Genomic DNA, 17,739 nt, shown 5'->3' on the forward strand with positions numbered 1-17,739 from the left:
TTCATGTGTATGTATCTGTCTATAACCTGAGCACAGCCTCGGTCCCCCGCCAGCCAGGGGCACGACGGCAGCAGCGCTGGCAGGCAGCACGGGTGGCACATACCCCTCCTTTCACTTCCCAACCTTTGCTTACATTTCATCTCGTCTACTCTGATTCCAAGGTTTAATAAAATTTAATCCCAGCATGTCTTGAATTAATTAATTAGATCTCGTTCCAAGCCACCGTGCCAATTTCTGCAATTACACTGTTACTCACAGAAGAGTCACAGACCGGCTGCATCCATCCCCCGAGCAGGAGCAGCCACAGATCAACCAGGGGTTTGTGAGCCGAGTCACTACGCAGCAAAGGGGTTGATTTCAAAGCACTTTGATTTTTCCCCTCCATTATTTCCCCAGTAGAAAAACTCCGGTAGTCATGAGCAGTCATATCACGAGGTCAGCCCCACTCCACTCACAGCCCTGAACAACAGAGCAGAAGTCCTGTATCTGCAAATTCAGCTTTTATTCATCAAAATTGATGAGTTGGGACCAACGGGCTACCTAGTGTCATCCAATCCATGTGCTCCAAGTACAGCTTTTTTCCCCCCTCCCTATGCTTATGAGCTTGCTTCTCTCTCCAAATCATCCTCAGGAAAGGAATTTTTTATTCCCTGATACAAAGAAACCACAAAACTATTTTTTTTCACCAGGAACAAGCTGTGGGAATTCAGGAGAAATGGGGGTATTTTGACAGGACAGCAGCGTTATTCCCTGTACTGATCTTCCCTGATAGCTGATTTCTAACAAACACGACATCCCACTGGACACTCCGTAGAGCATCCCCGAAGTGCAACAGCTACACAGTCCTCCCGATGTTTTCAGCTCTCTGCTCATCTTTCTCTCTGCCACAGCTAAGAGAAGAGCAATCTCAGGTGCTCAGGGGCAGCGGCGCAGCACAAATGAACAGGCATGGACCACAGAACAGGAGATATTTCCCACTGCATCGTCACTATTTTGCACTATTTCCATGCAGTGTAATTAATTCTGATCTCAGAAGAGTCTCATCAGTTTTGTCTGCTGCCAGTGTGCTGGGCAGGGACCCTGATGAAGTGCAGTTGTTTACAAACACGTTAAAGCGGATTTAAAACCCATTGTTTCTCACTCCAGCTGCCCAAGTACTTTTTACTCAGCTCCTGGACTCGTACCAGAAATAAAAATGACAGATTGCCAAAAAGGACAGAGACGGAGGGGTGGATGGAGGGGGGCAGGGATGCGAAGAGGCTAGACGGCACAGCAGATGAATATATTATCCCGCTGCCTCTGGGAACGGAGGTCAGAAGCCGAACCAGGCTGAAGAAACACATTGCAAGAAACACTTGTGAAATTAAAGGTCAGCAAGATAATGAGCTCTAACTGCAGTTGAGCAAGGAGCATTCGCTGATGGAGCCTGCTCTGAGCTCTCACTGGAGCGCAGCTACCTGCTGGTCCCTGGGTGCCAAACCTGTCCCCTTCAATTACCGCTGGCCCATGAGACAAAAGGCAGGGCCACGCCTCAGCGGGGCAGTGGCTGCTGCTCTCCGGGAAGCTGTGCTCTTCCCCTGGCCGCTCTCACGTTATTTCCAGGCCGACAGCTTCTCCGTGAGAAAGGCTGTGGCTTCGTCAGAGCCACCACCTCTCCCAGCCCATCCCCGTCCCCAGCAACTTCCCTGCTCTTTCGCTTGCTCAGGGAATGCTGCTCTGCCGCCCACCCCGCACCACCAGGTTTTAACTCTGAAAATAACCCGTGGTTGAGGATCTGCAACATGCCCCCAGCCCTGTGAACCTGGCTGCGCACAGCAGCAAGCTGCCACGGGACGTGCACCCCTACAGACGGAGCTGCGCGCTCTACAGCAAGGAGAAGACAAACCCATTCTTCACTCACGGACTCTGTTCCTCTGTCTCCTATCAGCCAAGTGACTCCCAGTCCTTGAAAACCACCCAACGTGGTGGACCAGGCCCTGCGTTGAGCCTCTACCACATGCTGGTGGGCAGTGTCCGTGCTCAGCAGCGCAGCACCTTCTTCTCCAAGAGCTGCAGGAACAGTGTTTTACTTCTAACAACTTCCCCAAAGTTGGGCAAGCAGCATCCCTGAGGAAGGTAAAACTTCATCAGCAAATGAGGCGGCTTTGTGGTGGTTGCAAGGGGAAAAAGGCACAGCTGCAAGGGACAGGGGGAGCCGGCAAGGGAGGACGGGGTTTGGGGACCTGCTGGTCATGTTGCTCAGCTGCAAGGGCAAAGACCCAACAGCAGCTTCTGTTCCTAAATATTTTATATTAGGCAGCAACTGGATAAGGAGCCATACAGAAAATCACAGCAGCAGGAGAGGCAGCCTCCACCCTAGCACTGCAATGCGCCTCTACTGGGTTCAGAACATCACAGCAAGCACCTGTATGGGAGCACATGCTGCCCTGGCTGGGCAGCCACAAGCAAAACCAGTGGCACACTGTAAGCAGAAATAAACTAAAAAACCCAAAATCAGCAGCCTGGATCAGTCCTTGCCCCTCAAAACATCTTTTCAAACGTTCAGTCACCATACGTCTGCTCTAGGAATTGCAAACCCCTGCGACCGCGTCACCTCGAAGGGACGTAAAACCTGTGGAAACCCCTGCAGAAGGCAAACGTCAGGCAGCTCAAGCCCCAAAGCACCGTGGCCATGGGCTCCGTGGTCCCCCACGCTTCCCAAATCTCTGGAGCAGACACCAAAGCCGTGGCCAAGCCTCTTACCTGTGGACAAGCCGCTACGGGTTCATCTCTCTGACACTTCAGGGAGACTCAGGTGTTCATACGGTGATCCGGGAAAGGGAGCCTGGGGGTAGAAAACATGAGACCTTCATGTAACGAGGCAGTTTTAACGGTATGCCATTTATACCACAGACACAGTGACAACCTCTCCAACTGTGGTAGCAACTCAAGATATTTTTCTACTTGCTCCCATTGAGACATTACGGCTTTTCCTTACTCGCCCTTTCGCTCATTACTACAATCCCTTCTGCCATCACGTTGGCCTAATCTTTTAGACATTTTTCTCTATGCTGTCCTCTTCTCACATGGGACCTGGCCATGAGAGCAAATAATTTTTGAAGAATATCATTGCAGAGATTTTTCTTTACAAGTGAAATGATTTATTTCCAGATGTACAAAGACAAGGCGCGAGAGAGTGGCTGGTGATGGGCTTCCTAGTTCTCCTTGAATGCAAATGGGACCCCGTCCAGACTACTCCAGAGGTGGAAAACACACATGGGCACTGTCCCAGGCTGCCTGCACGCCCAGCCCTGGTCCTGCCCTGGCCAGCAGCAGGGTGAGCTGGGGGACTGGTGGGGCTAAGCCTTGACAGAAATCTAAAACCACAACGGGTCACAGGAAGGTACCCAGGAAGAGTAGGCTGAGGTGGGCTTAAAGCAGAGCTAAAGCACAAAGTTAGCCCTCACGCATCCTGGATGCCGGGGAAAAAGGCAGCACGAGGAAGCTGCCATTGGGCACCGCTAACGAAAGTGCCTGCGGTCCCCAAGGGCAGCGGCCCCGTGCGTGGGGACAGCTGCAGCAGTGCCCACAGCCCCGCGGGGGCGTGGGGCGTCCTCAGCCAACTGCAACCAGGCGCGCTGGGAAAGTGAGAGGTAAAACTGCAGCCTGCAAAGCAGCAGCACGGAGGAACAGAAGAAGCAGCTTTGCCCTTGCACGACTCCTTTCAGCCAGAGATTTCTGGGCACTTCGTAGCCAGCCACGAATTCTCGTCAGCTCAGACAAGCGAGCGAGTGATCAGCCCCGTTTCACTGATGTGGAAACCGAGGCAGGAAGGGCTGCAGCTTCGCAGCCACCGTCAGGCAGGGCTGCACTGATGCCAATGCAGAGCCCACACAGTTCCCACGACCTGCCCTAGCACCACACTTCCCCCAGGTCCTTCAGATGTACCCATCCACGGTTACTCCTTTTGTCTCTTTAAATGCATTTTTCTGATTACGCAGGAGGAAATAACTACAGACAGGGCAGACTCGGAGGATTTAATAGAACTAACACTGTTAGGCCATCCAGCGATTCTTCGTAACATCTTCCCCACCATGCCTTCTGCTGCCAGCAATTAGATTAGATAATTTTAACTCTATATCCTTATTAGTGGCCTCTCTTGAAAGTGTGTTGGCACACGCGTGCAGACACAGAGCTAGTATGAAGTTACAGAAGACTGTGCGATGTTATTGCAAAAGCACATATGCACAAATAAATGCAACAGCAGGACAAGGCTGAATATGAACAGTGAGAATACTTTAAATCATTGCGAACAAAAAGCTAAAAGCACTGGTGAAGATAAAACACCCTACTCAATAATGCCAGGGGAAAAAAAAATTGTACATTAATCTTGCAAATGTCTCACAACAAAATGTTGTTTTAATTTAACAAGGGTGAAAGTAAAAAAAAGCGTTATGGAATCAGTTTAACGACTCATAGAGGTCATGAATAAATATTGGGTTTTATATCAACCCATAGAGGTCGTGAATAAATGTTGGTTTTAGCATCAGAACATAGCACCGTGGACATGGCTCAACTGATTCCCAAAGCACGTGTGATAAACAAACATCCCATTTTCTGCTAAATTCTGTTAAGGGACTTTGTTGTCCCTTTCTCAAACATGAACTTACCTAAGGTTTTGCAGAGATCTATAAAGTCCCAGCTGAGATCTCCATGGTGTCCTGCACCTGCCCCCACGCTGCTCCTGGAGAGCCAGCAGCCTTCATAAACCACCAGAAAACACTCACTGCTCTCTCATGTGACACCTATAAAACTCCACGCCAGTAAATACAAAGACTGCAGAGCCCCGTCTACCTGCTAGGTTCCAGAAGGGAGACCGAGAGACGTCCATGCCTGTCTCCCTTCTCTGGCCGGGCACTGCTGCCACGTGTGCGTGCGGAAATCTGCCAAGCTCTGGCGGATCCAGAAAGATCCCCCCCTGCGTTATTTCTACACAGCCCTCAGCCCGTGTTTCTGTTGTTTTCTTTCCTTCTTTCCCTTTCCATTCCTCCGAGCAGCAGCAAACAGCAAGGGGGACAGTGGGTGACCCTATCTTCATCAAGGGGAAGGCAGACAGGTCCATCCCTCCATCTCTTCTCCTCCTTGGATGTGCCAGATTGGTGAACCAAGTGAGGCTCAAGAGCTCCCCAAGATGAGAGAGGATGAGGAAGGGGCTGTACTGGGAGGGGGTTCCCATCCTCTAGTGTATCTTCAATTGGGAGCTGCAACCCGACAGGGACGAGTGGCCCTGCTCAGCAGGATTAGCCTGAGCAGGGTGCTGGAGACCAGTCAAGTGGGGAAAAAGGGTGTCGCTCCCCACATTAAGCCCCTTGCAACTGTCCCTTTGTCCCGAAGGCCTCTGACACACGCAGTGACATTTGCTTGACAGCAGCATCACGAAGCATGCTGCAGGGCGCAACAGACCAAGCCGAGAGGCACCACTCAGCCCCAAACCAGCTCAACCCAGAGCCAAAAGCTGCCGGCCACGTCCACGCAGCACTGTCTCGGCAAGTCCTCCCACCCCAGAAGCATCAACACGCAGACCAGGCAAAGAAACAAGCTAACGTTGCCACAGTTGCCTCTAGCGAGCCGCTTCAGCCCTTGCTCCGTGACACCCTGCTGCACCACGCAGACACGCTCTTGGCATGACCACCCTGCAGCGAGGCAACGGTCCCGACCCTCCTCCCGAAGCTGAGCCGAGATCAGGGGCTGCAAGCGCTGCAGCTGGGGCCAAGCGATACCACACTTCGGTGCTTCCTTCTCCCTGGCGCCTCCTCCTCCCTGCCACTTCTCTCCCCTGGTGTAACCCTCCCTTTCACACTCAGCGGTGTCAACCCTCACCCCCAATCCGGGCTTTGCTGGCCCCAATTTGGGAGCGCGCGTGCTGCCTGCGCTGCCACAGGCCGTGCCACGGTGCCGTGTCACCGGCTGCAGCTGATAAACAGGGGTCCCTGCTCCCCCTGCTCCAACCTTCTGGTGACCGACGCATGGAACGATGTGTCCACGAGCGCACACGCTGTCTCCTGCAGGCTCTGCTCAGGGAACGCAGGGAGAATCTGGCTCCAGTACAGTGTTGCTCTATTTTACCTTCTTTACTGCCTGAAAAACATTTGGCCGTTGCTGGAGAGAGCCAGGCTAGACGCATACATTACAGCTCACTCCAGAAATAGCACAGGCTGGCTTGCACAATTCTGCAGCTAAAAAGCTTCCTTTCAGCTCAGCAGCCTGTCCCCGTCCGCGGAGCAGCTCTGAAGCAGGCAAACCAGGGCTCCGGAGCCTGCGGCTTGGGATAAATCACTGCAGGGAGGTTTCATGACTTTGAACGCAGGTGAACAAAGCGTGAGTGGGTTTGATTTCCTCTCCCTTGCTGCCAGCTCCTGTGTATCTTATGCAAAGGGTTTAATGAGCTAATTTGTACGTTGGAGAAGAAGCTGTACGTCAAAGCTGAGTTTAGTTTTGGCCTGGCAGAGAGAGCTGTCTGAGGACAAGCTTCCCACGAGCTCTGCCATGCCAGCACATCGCACCACCTGCCTCAAAAGGGAGGTCAGTCTGCAGAACCATCACAGATCAAGGCTCTTCTCTGGAAGCCACCACTTTGAGCAAAATACAATGGTTTCTGGTGATACAGGCTATCCTCAATCCACAAAATAAGTATAATTTGTAGTTTGAGTTGGATTCGGGTTGGTGACCTCTGGATGAAAAGGTCTTTATTTTCTCAGGTAGGTTCTGAGGTCTCCAGTCAGCTATGAGAGGCAAGGGCACAGTCTGGAAAATCAAACCAAATTCTGGAATTGCTCATGTTTACATCAAATTCTGACCTTTTTGGGACCCCATCTCTGATTATAGGTGAAGCATCCCCCACGGTTGTTTAGACACTGTTCAGCACAGCGCATAATCAAACATTAAGTCTCAAGTGCTAACAGAAGACCACCACCACCTGCAAAATGTGAGCGTGAAACACCTACTAGTGTCTCAGTCCACATCTGCAGACAGCATTTTGCAACAGAAACCCGCTGGAAGTGCTGAAATCATTGAAGAGCCCTCATACAAATCAAAAGGCATGACTGATACCAGGAGGTACAAAACAACCGCTTGGTACCGAACATGCACATCACATTCCCGCACCCCATCCAAGGAGCCCAACCCAGCACCACAGGCGTATCTGTCTTGCAGGACCTCCACAAGGGATCCAGCATCAGTTTGCTGGATCCAGCTTAACCCGTGCTCCCAGCCTGCTCAGATCCCTACCGCCCACACATTTATTACTCTAGGATTTCTAGACCTCCAACAATCTAGTTGCAGCAGCTGGTTTTGGACTATCACATACTTGGAAATCCTAAAAAAATATCCAAACCGTTTTTTTTCCTCCATTCTCTCAACATAACTTCTGGGTGGGAAAAAAAAGTCTAGCTTATCCTAGGTACTGGTGTTTGCACTAAGTTAATCACAGGATCACAAGGTATTTTCTTCCCCCATGTAACGGGCTTGAATTTGGAACATGATGATCCACCACAAGCTTTATCCACTAAATCAACACATGGTGAATTGTAGGGAGTGACGGGACATGCGGTTTTTTTCCACCAAGTTTAACCACTGTTGTCGAAACAGCATGGAATGGTGTGAGCCCCCCCAGCCGGCAGCAGAGCCCCCCCAGCCGCTCGCTCACCCCTGCCCCGTGCCCTGAGGGATGGGGAGGAGAAGATACAACCCCCGGGGTCAGGCCCAGCCCAGGGAGGGCTCCCTCAGCAGCGGTGGGCACGGGCACAGACAGGCTCACCCTGGGGATGACAGCAGCCATTCCACACGAACCACCACCGCCGTCAGGGAGAACGACAGATACAGCCGGGTCCCAAACTGGGGCCGGGGGAGCTTCTGGAAGCCTCCTGCGGGAGCCGCCTCTGCAGCCCCCTGCCCGCCGCCAAAACCCCGCCGGGCGCCGAACCACCGCACGGCACCACACGCCTCCTGCCCCATGCCCAAGCCCGCCTGCAGCCCCGAGGACCCAACACAGAGCAGGGGATGGCGAGCCAGGGGACACTACAACGTTCCAGATCAGGTCCTGGGCTGTTTTCTGAGCTCTGCCCCTAGCGACCTTCTGCCACCTCTGTGTCACCTCATTTGCAGCGCGAGGCAGGAAAGTGACACCCACCCCTGGGTGGCAGGACGCGGCCCCAGCAGCAGGCTGGGGCACTGATTGCAGAGGAAGGCCAAGCGCTGGCGAGGAGGGGAAAGCAGAACTCGCTCCCCTCCGTCAGGCCTTGCTTTAGGGGCAAGGCTCGCTTTCAAACACGTGCGAGATGAAGACTGCCGTACAAGGGCTCCCACACACGTGCATACCCTGCGAAACCCATGCTGCCTGGTAGCTCTTGCTTTCCCCTTTTCCCTGCAAGAAAACTTTTGTTTCTTTTTGGAAGACAAGGCTGTTCAGAGCATCCCCATCACTCAAAGAAAAAGGGAAAAACGCAGAGTAGTGGTATAAGCCTACTAGAAGTGACAAATGCCATTGCCTAGATATCCTAAGTACCTTAACCAGAGCCTACAGCTACAGGGACAGGCTTCCAACAGCTAATATGGGCTCTTTGCTGTTCACATCCCCTGCTCTTACCCTTATCTTACCGCTGTCTTGCTGGTTATAGCATTAGTTTGGATCACATTGGGTCAGATGCTGCAAAGGTCATAATCTTCATGCGTGATCTGTGATTTACTGCTGCCTGGTGACACCAGTGGCTTTACTGGTAGCATTATTTAACGGTGATGTTCCGGGGACACCGAAAACAGCATTTACATTTCAGCTTTACCACCATGAACTGGCTGGGCTGTTTCAAACACCAGAACAGCACAGAGCCTCGTGTGCCTCTTCCTACTAAGGCATTTATCAACTCTTCTTACATAATTAACCCAGAGATTTTTCCTGGCATACTTGATTTGGTGCCTTTTTTAGGAGGGTGGGGGGAAGAGACTGAAGACAGCCGTTTGCCTCCTGGATTGCAGTGAAACTTAGGTGCTTTTCAACCTGGAAAACAGAGGCCAACATTTTTTAAAAGTCCTGGGTGGTTGTTATAGCAACATATACACGTGTGTATGTGTGTGCATGTAAAATAGACTCGAACCCGGGTTGTCATGGGCAACACAAGTCAGCTTCGAAGTCACACCAAACTTGCTGTTTTGCCTGGTGTCATCTGAAGGCAGCAGCCAGCTCCAGCAGGGACCGGGAAATATCCTGATATCTCACTACTGGTGCCAGTTGCTGGCTGAGAGCTCGGCACCGTCTCGCAGCTGATTCAGCTCCTTATGAAGAGGGTAATTTTCTTTATCCTGTTTGCTTCCTCCTCCCTTGCAGGCTGCCACAGCACCTTAACCCAGCTGGGTAAGACAAGCGCATGGCTCCCTCCCAAACAGATGGCTGCGAGGAAGGTCCAAAAATAATGTAACCCATTTGCCTGCGAGTTTTGAGCCTGCTTGGCTGATTGGCAGACCCTCCGGAGACCACCAGAAGAAGCAGATGGTCAAGACATGAGATCAGAGCTGGAGACAGAGATGTCAATCAATAAGCTGAAGTACCAGGCTCTGGGATGTGGCACGGCGTAGGCTGCCACAGCAGCGTTAAGCAGCGAGGGTGCAGTGTCCCAGCAGGATAGGTGTTTGAGTCATGAGGCTGCCTGTAAAAGTCAGCCCTTGTATTGTTCCACCCCTGGAAGGATGTGCTGAGCCTCTGTCAATAATCCTGTCCAACTCCCAAGCAGAGAGGCAAAAAAAAAAAAAAAAAAAAAAAGGAAGAAGTGAAAGAACAGCCATACAGCCATTGCAGAAATAAGAGCAGGGCAAAATAATGGGAAATCACAGTAGTTGTAATGCCTCTGGTGACTGGGTAAAAAACCTGTTCTGTATATCTTTTGGGATGTTGGGCTACCCCCAAGCCGCACTGGTACTCTGGATCAGAGCATCAAAAACAAGGCAGCAGCAAAATTATCTCATTTACACTGGTTTTGGGCCAAATATCTCAGGGTGATCCTATTGCACAGCATCCTCTGCACAGGGCTGTAACGTGAAAACTCTGGTCTAGTCCAGAAGCCCATTTAGGGTGAGGGTTTCATGCTGAAAGATGTGGGCAAACTACCACGTGTCCAGGAATCAGCAACACAGCGCCTGCAGTCTGGAAGCACTGATCCCTTTGGAGAAGTTAGAGGAGCCAAATCTGCGTGTTTCACTCAAGTGCAAAAACAAAAAGGTGGGAGGGAATAAAAGTCTACAAATAACTGATGGGCGTAAATGCTGGATTGAAATTAAATCACCTAAGGAGTGTATTTTCCTCATGAGCTAGATTATGGAAAGAAGAATGTAGCCTAAGTACTACAAAAACAAGCTACCAGAGAGGAGACAGGTTTGAGACTGGGACATCTCCTAAAGAAGGCAGCAGAGGGTCCATTAACACGTTTACCACTAGGCTAGGCAAAGTCCTAGAAAACACGCTTCAAGGTTCTGCCGAGCACTGGCTCCTGGGAGGAGGAGTAAATGTGATCTAACTTGCCTCTCCCCCCTCCGATTCCTGGATTTATAGCAGCTCCTTTCCCTAGTATATTCCTTAACGGCAAGGCTGGTTTTTTCATCTATGCTCGCTCTACAGCAGGACTTTCTGAACTTTGTTTCCTCGGGCATGTCAGCAGCTCCTGGCCATGCACTCGGCATCGGCTTCTCCATGTCTCAAAATAGCCCAGTTACCCCTCGCAGGACGCAAGTCAGAGCTTGCAAATCCCTTTTCTAGCGAGAACCTCATCTGCACCATCCAAGACAGCAACCAGCGCCTGAAGAAGGTATGTTCATATCATTCCTCCTATTTGGAGTTTGTCTCCCCTTGTTCTAACTGTATCAGGAACACAGCTCGCACCTATCAGCACCCATGAACTTTACTGCTCTGCTACCAGATCAGAGACCGCTGCGTACAGCTGTAGTTCGATTAAAGTCAATACACACTATTTTAACCCTCCTTTATGACTTACTCCATGCATTTACTGTGGATGCAAAGCGCTGCATTAACAAACCTGGAAACAGAAAGCCTTTTTATTGTAACGCTCATCTTTACATAAAGCAAAAGCGCCACAAATCCCCTGCACCACACAAATCCTTGTATTAAATTCTCAGGCCACAGCAACATTTCAGCATTATTCAAAAGGCACGTGGGCTTTGCACAGACCTCTGCAAAAAAAAAAAAAAGGCAGGTGTCTGTGCCTGTAAGGAACACCTGGGCACCCCACTGGGCACCCTGAATCCCCGATCCCTTCATCCAAAGCACCCCTGCAGGTGTTTGAGAAGCTGTCTGGGAAGACCATCGCACACAGCCGCCACAGCGGGTGGCAGCTTCGGGGCAGACCGTCGGGACAGACAACCGTGCAGGTGCCGCTCCACAGACGGGCTCTCTTTGCTGCTCGGAGGCTGGGAGGGAGGAGAGGTGCTCCCCACACCTCCCAGTGCCAGGCTGCAGGTGGCAATTTGCAGAGGCGCCCAGAGAAGCACAACAACGTCAGTTCTTACATTTTTGTCCACTCTTGCTGTTTTAAGGAAGGGCTTATGCTTACCCTTCCGTCAAAGCAAACCAAGACCGAACACATCGGGCAGCCCCTGAGAAGCCTGGACCCCATCTCCTATAAAACAGAACCCCCCAACCACACGCTTCTCATTAGGAGCCAGACTACTATTGCACACAGCTGACCGGGTAATTTTAGCTCTCCGGAGAGTGCCAGGAGATGACAACATCTCTGAAGGACCGTCTGGAGCGACGTCTGCAGGAGCGGAGGCAGAGCACCCGTCACCACCCCGTTAACTGGACAGCGCCAAGGCAACACCACTAAGGTGCACTGCTGTGTCCCCCTGAATTATGACCCCTCCAGGCACAGAGAGCACTTAGAAAGACTCTTTACAAATAAAACTGTCATGAATGTAGACATTTGTTACCCTGCAGCTTCACTTTTCAAGCTGCAGTGCAATGTTGCTGTAAGAAATTGAATACTTGAGCATTAAGTATGTGTTACAGGGCTGCCTTATACAGCAGCAAAGTGATTAATTAAAATTTACAAGAGTAATCCAAGCGCCTAAACATGTTTCTTGGCGGTAACTCCTACAACCCACTGCCAACAACATCCCAAACTAACGACAGCCCCAGAGTCAACCTTTGGGAGCCATGAAGAGTCTCTCTGAACTCAGCCAGTTGGTAACGGGAGAAGAACGAAGAGATACGCGATTCTTCAGGAAAAACAAAGCCCGTGAATACAATCACCTCTGGCTCCCACTGGGAATAGCCCCATCCCAAGTCACAAATACCGGCCAAAGCCCAGTTTTGTTAAGTATCCTGCTGCAGCATTGAAAATGCCGCCTAAACCAGTGAATCAGCCTTGTTCACATCCAGCTCCGCGATCCGTGAGATGCCGAGCACTTCCAGCGAACAGCGAGCCGTGCCAAACGCTTTGCAAAATCTGAGGTGAAATTATTCCCCAGGAGGATTTCTTCATAAAACCCCAGAGCACACAGATATTGATCACGCTTCTTCCTCACTTCCCCCCAAATCTGCTCGCACAATATAGTCCAATAACTTGATACTTTCGAAAACCTAAACCTGGAATTTCCCAAGGGTAATAGTTGAGGCTAAATTAGAGTAGAGGGGGTACAACTGGGGTTAAACCTGTTGATTTAAATGGGAAAAAAAAAGATTCAGGAAAATGTCACAGTTGACCGTGGCAGGTTTACAGAGGTGTAACCCGTCAGAGCTGGTCTGGGAGCTGGGAGCTGGTAGAGCAAAGCAAACGAATGAGAGGGGAGAGAGTCTTTAAAGGCTGATCTCGCTGTGCTGTTCTCTTAACAACACATTCCCCTTGCAACGAGTAAATAAATGCAAAACTTTTAGTGCGCTGAACTAATCTATACTAGCTGTTAGTTTTATTTAATTATAATCACTAAGAGATTTCAGTGTTTTCAAAGCACACTAGTTGCTTATTGGTCATGATTTCACTGCCATGAAATAAACCTTGAAATGATGAATGGGAATCTTACTCATGGAAACACAGCTCATTTATAACCTTATTTGAGACACTTAAATTAGTAAGGATCAACTCAGTCCGACTGAAATAATAATTTCAGGAGCGGAGTCAAAAAGCAAATGAAAAATAAAATGCCCTACCCCGAGTAAAAATAATTGTGCTACCCAACCACTTCTCTAAAGAACCCTCTCGGCTCCCCCCTCCCACTGGAATCTGTCATGGTAGAAGCCCTGGATTCGCGGAGGAGATCTTTACAGCTCCCATGAAAATTCGCTCCATTTCGCCAAGTTACACACACCTGAAAACCGTCATCTGCGCTTACTCGGGGCTTAAGTCTCCAGTCGCTCCTCCTCTCCTGTGTTTGAATTTGGGGTACTGAATCCCCTGCTGCAGCCCACGTACCGGGCTCACAGGCAGGCACGGTGATCGGGCCAGGCTGGCAAAAAATGCAAGAGCCCCTTCAGAAAGGAGCACTGGACCGCAGGAGCAGACTTTCACGTGCTCTAGTCCCAGCTCTTCTGGCACCCCATGACAACCCACGATTTCCACTGGCTGTAACGTTGAGCAACATCTCCCATTGATCTTAAGAGCCCGGCAAACAGAATTCAAAACTCATACAAGTAAGAGAGCAGAGAAGTTGCACAAGATCAGCCCTGGCACAGCTGGGAACAGGCTGCAGGACGCTGATCCAATCCGGCAAATCTCACCCAGCCAGACCCATCCTGCTTATCGCCGCAGCCGAGGCTGCTTGTGCCACCTTGTGCCGCTCGACCACCTCCCCCAGGGCTGCGCCACCTCGTAAGGAGCTGTTTGGGCGGATCAGCAGACTTGAGCTGCGTACCCCCACAATCTGCTCCCAGAGAGACCAGCTCACACGGGGGGCACGGCTCGCTGGTGCACCCAGTTCCTCGCACAGCAGCGGCGAGGCGGCAGGCTCTCATGCTCCGCGAGCAGAAACGGGAAGGTTCCCGCCCTGCAGCCAACGCAGCACTGCCTCTGTTTGCTTTTTCTAAAAACCATCGGAAGTCAGAGACGAGCTTTAATTAAAGAATGTTTATTTGCAAAGTTGAGAAATGTCAAAATTACAGCTGGCTCCACAAGCTTAATTTGTTCCATTGTGTGCATGAACCGTGTTTTACATACACGAAAAGGTACCTTTTTTTTTTTTTTTCTCCTTTTTTCCTTTTACAGAACTTCTGCCTTGTTCTGTTCCTGGTTGGCTGATGAAGAAAGGGGAGCAAGCCAAGAAACCTAGGCTAGTGCTATGTGATATCAGACAAGGATGACCTATTATCTAGAATATCTTAATGTTTTCTTAATGTTGTTTTCATGGAATTGCACTTAAATTGTCAGATAATCTAATTCAAACGGGAATAGTTCTCCTCCTAAGCAGTAGTTCATTGTCCCTAAAAGCACCAAACCCAGGGTCTGCTCAGCAGAGAGGAATGCCGAGGACTGACAGACAGTGGACAAATGATCCTCAGACAAACTCAGGCTTTCTCCTCCTGGGCTGTTAACTCTCTGACTGCACACACTGACCACTGCATTAAAATCTAGCGTGGCTGCTAATTTATCACAGTCATGAACTGCCTGGAGCTCAGATTTTGTCCACAGCCTCTGTACTCCGAAGCAGCCTGTCTGCACAAGCACGCACGCTGTGATGTGACTAAGTGTGTGACATCGGTACAATTCCTTGGGTGTCAACATTTGCAGCGTTTGTCTATCTCGAGCTTCGAAGTCATTCCTGGTGTTGCTGAGCACCTGCTTGTCTAAACTTACGGCAGTTTTCACTGTGGTTTTGTGAAGTTTCTTGAAAGGAGGAGAACAGTAGTGGCACCTAAGGCTGTGCACCCAAATAGGACCATCCTTAAGTACCGACACAGAACGTGATGGTGAATTAAAAGTAACTTGATAAGTACCTGGGCAAGGAAACCTTAGTGAGGGCATGTCAACGTTCAGGGTGGTTCATAAAGGTTCACTTATAAAATGTTCACTTTAAAAAGTGGGGTTTTCCCTGAGGATGCTGGAGTGTTTTACACGCTTACACTCAAACACCCTCCCCATCTGTCCTGCCCCATGTTGAATCTCATCCTCACTCACTGTATTTTAGCTCCACTCTCAACATACCAGTTTCAGTTCATCATAGTCATGCCTTCCCTTGCCTCGGTGTTTAGAAGTTTGGTCTTTCCACACCCTTAACTCCCAGGAAAAACCCCGCTCTCCTCTTGAACCGAGCACCCCAGAGCAGGAATGAAAGGTGGTCCCTGCACCCAGGGCAGAGGGAACGCTGCCTGCCCCCTCCCGAGGCACCTACAGGTAGGACTGTTACTGTTGGTATTTATCACGCCTTTACTGTTACAAGGGCATTGTGTCGGGAGACCCATTTAAGCTCTATTATAACTCCTTTTGACTGACAGGCAGAGAGTAATGAGTGTCATTGCCTGAGGAAGGCCAGACGAAGAGGAAGCTCTAAATAGACCTGTCAGAGAGATGCTAAAGAGACTAATACATCAACTAAATCAGCGCCCAACACATAAAAATCTTTTAATCTACCAGTCTTTCAATTTTAAATGTTTACCAAGGCCCAGCATCTATAATGCTGCATAGGTAATATGCTTTTACTTTATAAATAATCGTAATGATCCTTCTAAGTATATGCCTGGATTTCTCTTCAAAAAAAAAAAAAAAACCAAGAAAAAGAGGAGGAGACAAGAAGAGGCAGGCTGCCAGGGATCCGAATGCTTCAGTAGCTGACAAAAGACAAGAGAATTTGGGCTCATTTTCTTTCTTTCTTTTTTTTTTTTTTTAAAAAAAAAAAGCAGCTTTGGAATGATGAATTCACAAGTTGTTATGGGAACTAGCAGCACAGATGATGCCCCAAAGGAGCACTGAGGAATGTCTATAGGATCTGGAGGGATAATAATGTAATACAGACATCTGTAATATGCATGGATTCCACCAAAACCGTACGACAATTTGCAACCTAATCCTCGCAGCGCACGGCCCGTGTGCCGGCACGAAGCCGTAGCCCATGCAGCGCATCAGACCAGCGCCGTGCGGCCGGGGTGCCTGATGGCGCAGCTCTGGCCTCTCTCCCAGCCCTCCCAGGCCATCGGGAGAGTATCCCTCCCTGTTTGTTTATTTACTCTGACAACACATTCATTTTCATTCACACCACCTCACATTTTCCAGGCCCTTTGCGCTTGCGAGCTGCTGTACGCGGAGCCCCCGCGTGCGCCAGGGAGGGAGGAGCAGAGGGGGAGCCGGCACCTGCGCCAGCAGCGCTTGGGGGGACGCGAGGGGCAAGTTTTACTTCTTTGGAAGGTGACTGAGGCCATCACCTCCGCCCAGACGATGCGAGCGCGTCTCCTTCCCAGCCTCCTTTTGCACGGTAGGAGGGGATGTGAAGTTCGGAGGAGGACTGACACCCTCTGCCCCTGCAAAGCCCAAGAGCAACGGGTGCCCGGCTGTGCTCCCACCCGTGCAGGGGACGCGGCATTCCGCAGCTCTGCCCCCGCACAGGCGTGCGGCGAGGGTTAGGGCCGGCCGAGGGTTTTCCCAGCACTGAGGCAGCTACAGCCTGTGTGCTGTTTTCAAAATGGGAAGATTTAATTTATAAACACCTTCAAGTGTATTTTGGCTTTTAAAGGAGAGTTACAACACAGCGGCATGGAAGAGCTCACGGTACGTGGGCGATACCTAAATCTTGGGTTTACCTACACGTAAGGTGGGTTGGATCTATGGGTGATACAGAAGCGTAGAGAAGACCTGAATTACAGCAATTATACAACAGTCTCAGCCTCAGGTAGTTTCTGTAGAACATATAACAGCATATACTACAGATGAGGACTATTCTCCAGTGACTCACACTGTCCAGATGGCTTGGTCAAAGCACCACAACAACATGATGTCCCTGGGACAGCCTGGTGCGGGAGCAGATCACAGACACACCACAGCAACCAGGGGCTTCCAGTCCATAAGCGACACATGCAAGGATTGAAGAGAACTTGGCCATGCCATGGAAGATGCAGGATCCCAGACGCTACACTGAGACGTTACCCAGCCCTGCAAAAAGCACTTTAAGAAATGCTCCTAGAGCTCAGACCCCCCTGCCAGCGTAGCCCCTGAGCTTTTCCCCAAGCTTTGTAACTACAGCCTGGGAGATACCCTGAGCCCATGGGAAAAGAAAAAAGTTTGGAAGAAGAAGAGTAGGGCAAAGTCCCACATCACTGTAGCCTGTTATTCGCTCAGTGTTGATGCCTGTGAGATGTGAATTAGCTCAGCAACTGGGCTTGGTTTGCAGGTCTCGGGGGGGGCTGTGGTCTGGAGATAAGAGCAAACCTCGCCGTGATTCCCCCAGAGCTGCTGCTCACACTTGGAAGGAAGTCCAGAAAAACTGTAAAGGTACCTCTTGATCTGCCTTCCAAAAACCTCTCTCAGAACATACTTTGCTGAGCTGTTTACGCAAATTCTTGCAAGTCGTCTTGACAGCGTGCCAGTCTACCATCAACCACGCAAACCAGCGCTCCCTCACCCCCCTTGCGCTGCCCGTGCTCAGCTGGGCAGGGGCAGCCCGGAGGGAAGCCACAAGACCAGCCCGCTTTCCACGTTGCACATCGGCAACACGGGCCTACCCCAGAATACACTCTCCAGATTTACACCTGGAGTGTATTTATATTTGGGTTATAAATAA

The sequence above is a fragment of the Leptosomus discolor genome, chromosome Z (genome assembly GCF_034619465.1).
Source record: "Leptosomus discolor isolate bLepDis1 chromosome Z, bLepDis1.hap2, whole genome shotgun sequence".
Lineage (NCBI taxonomy): Eukaryota > Metazoa > Chordata > Aves > Leptosomiformes > Leptosomidae > Leptosomus > Leptosomus discolor.